The sequence below is a fragment of the Brassica oleracea genome, chromosome C1 (genome assembly GCF_000695525.1).
Source record: "Brassica oleracea var. oleracea cultivar TO1000 chromosome C1, BOL, whole genome shotgun sequence".
Classification (NCBI taxonomy): Eukaryota; Viridiplantae; Streptophyta; class Magnoliopsida; order Brassicales; family Brassicaceae; genus Brassica; species Brassica oleracea.
In genome coordinates this window covers 36,072,498-36,075,224 of record NC_027748.1, presented here as the reverse complement: position 1 = coordinate 36,075,224, position 2,727 = coordinate 36,072,498, and positions in this window count along the sequence as shown.

Sequence of the window (2,727 nt, the reverse complement as noted above, 5' to 3'; positions counted from 1 at the left end):
ATCTTAGCATCAAGTGCCCATTGCAAGTAATTATCTCCAGAGAGATTTAGGGCAGTAAAATCCAAGTTGTTGATTTTCGGCATCTGAAATTATATGTTTCATAATTTAGATATAAGAGTGTTCAAGCGAATGCAATCAATATGCTCAAGCAATTCGTATTCTAGGTATGATGCAAATAGTTCATTCGTATATGATGCATACATGTTCAATCTTAGCATTCGGATTCTATATGCAATCAGTTCGTACTATTATGCATGCATGATGCAAACAAGCCGCACGGCTATAATTTTAGCAAACGGTTTCAATGCAATCAATACAATGGTTATTCGTTTTCCATCTTAGCAAACGGTTTTCTAAGAGTTCAATGTGTAATTGCAATCAAACAGTCGAGCAATGCAACAATTAGGGTTCATTCGAGAATGTATAAAAACTATCAATACTTGCCGGATCATTATCAAGACGAGAATGCATAAATCATTTAACCTAGCAAGCGATTTCTATTTCAATATAAACATTCGGTTTTAATCAATCAAACAAGATAGTATTCGATTTTAATTTCAAGACATTAGGGTTTCGATCAAACAATCAATACGACTTCAATTTGAAAATCATTCAATCGGTTTTATCAATTCAAACAACCAAATTCAAGAATGAGATTATCAATCCTAGCAATCGATTTCTATGTGATCAAATTCAATAAGATTTTAATTAATCAAGGCTAGCATACCATATCCAAACATACAATCATTCAAACAATCAATTTCGATTCAAAGCATTAGATTAGGGTTTCGATTTTAATTCATTCAATCAATCAATTTGATTTCGAATTAGGGTTTATAAAATCGAATGTGTTTTAGTATTAGGGTTTTAAATAAAATCGATTTCATGCATTCATGAAATAAGCATGTATGCAGCTAGGATCATGGATATTAGGGTTTCGATTTCGATCTTAGATCATTGGGAAAACCATTAAGGTTTCGATTTTAATTGATCAAACAATCAATCTCAATTAGGGTTTGGGGTATCGAACTTATGAATATGAGCTTCGATTTACTCATTGGGGTTTTGATCTATTACCCTATGGTTTTGATTTCAACATTAGATCATACTGTTAGGGTTTGTAGTTTTTATTGTTTCGATTCTTATCAAACAATTTAATTCGATTATGGGTTCTCTTTAAGGTTTCGAATTACCTTAACCTCAAGTAGGGTTGAATGGACCACCAAAGAGATGAACCGCGAGCTGGAACTGATCGGAACGCGAGCTGATGTTATCGCGAGCTGTCTGATTGCTGAAATCGGGAACACAAGCTGTCCAACGTGCTGATCGGGTCCTGAGCTGTCCGCGAGCTGTCTGAGATCGTCTTGTTTGCGAGCTGAGGTTGAACAAGCCGAGATCGTCTAAGCTAGGATCAGGAACGCCTTGAGATGAAGCTGATTGGGAACATATTGCAAACAAGGATCGAGATGTAAGGTTTCGCGATCGGGATTAGGATGGTTCGCCGGTAAGGATGTTCGCCGATTAGGGTTAGGATTTTAGGCGGTTTTTTTTTTTTAACACTGATTTATTATGACATTACATTTATGAGAAAGATTACATAGACAATCGACAACCGACAATACTACATGTCTTCTGAAGATCTACGCCTAATTGCATCATCTGAGCCATCCTACGAAGATCCATTTCTGACAAGATTTACTTGCGCCATGTTGAAGCTTCTTTGTAAATCTTTCTTTTTGTAATCTGCATTAATAAATGCTCTTCTCCGGGACTTGAAACCTGGATTTTCTGTAATCTGTAAGAAATTGCATAGTCTGAGGTTTGTTTTAGCTTAGGGATTTAGATTCTATCGTGCTGATAACGTGTTGTGAAACTAGAGAATAGAATCTATGTTTCTGTATTATTCATAAACATAAGGAGCCCTTTATATATAGGAAATTACACCGTCATAGAATAATGAAAAGACTGAAGAAAGGAAATACAAATATGTAAAGAGTAGAAATCATAATCTAATAAGGAAAAGGCAAGATGCCGATTCTCTCTCTCTCTCTAGCATTGGACCAGTTATGAACCGGACCGGTTATGGACATCCACAATATGATTTATAACATCTACAAAATATTGTCGTACCATGTCAAGTAAGAACTGAGAGACGCCTGTCTTGTTCGGAGGGCCTTCTTCCTCAGAGGGCAAAACGCCGGTGTCGGCTATTTCTGCCTCCAGAAGAAACCCGTCTTTGAGTTGTAATAAACTGTCACTGTAGAATTCGAAGTATCTATTGATCGACTATATATGTCTATATTAACACGAAGCAGATCAAAGCGTAGTTACATCAGGATGACCCTACTTGAAGGAGTTCATTCTCCATTTTTTTCTCTTCAGTAAAAGATACTTGATCTAAAGTTTTCCACAAAGGAAAACATTCGACGTCAAAGCCAGAAAAAGCCAAAACTCACATGCCACAAAGAGACTGCCGCAGAAGGTTCACATGCCACAAAGAGACTGCCGCAGAAGGTGAGACTCTCACGTCTCATCCCTGACTTCAAAAATATATAAAAATAAGATGATCACTATTTTTATTTATGATCACTATTTTACATGAGTGAGTTCAATGATACATATATATGCTTGATTCACTCATATCAGCATTGATTCAAAAGTCAGAACTTTGATGGATATACAAACTAAAGAATTAGAATCTGCACATTCACAAAAAAAAAAAAAATA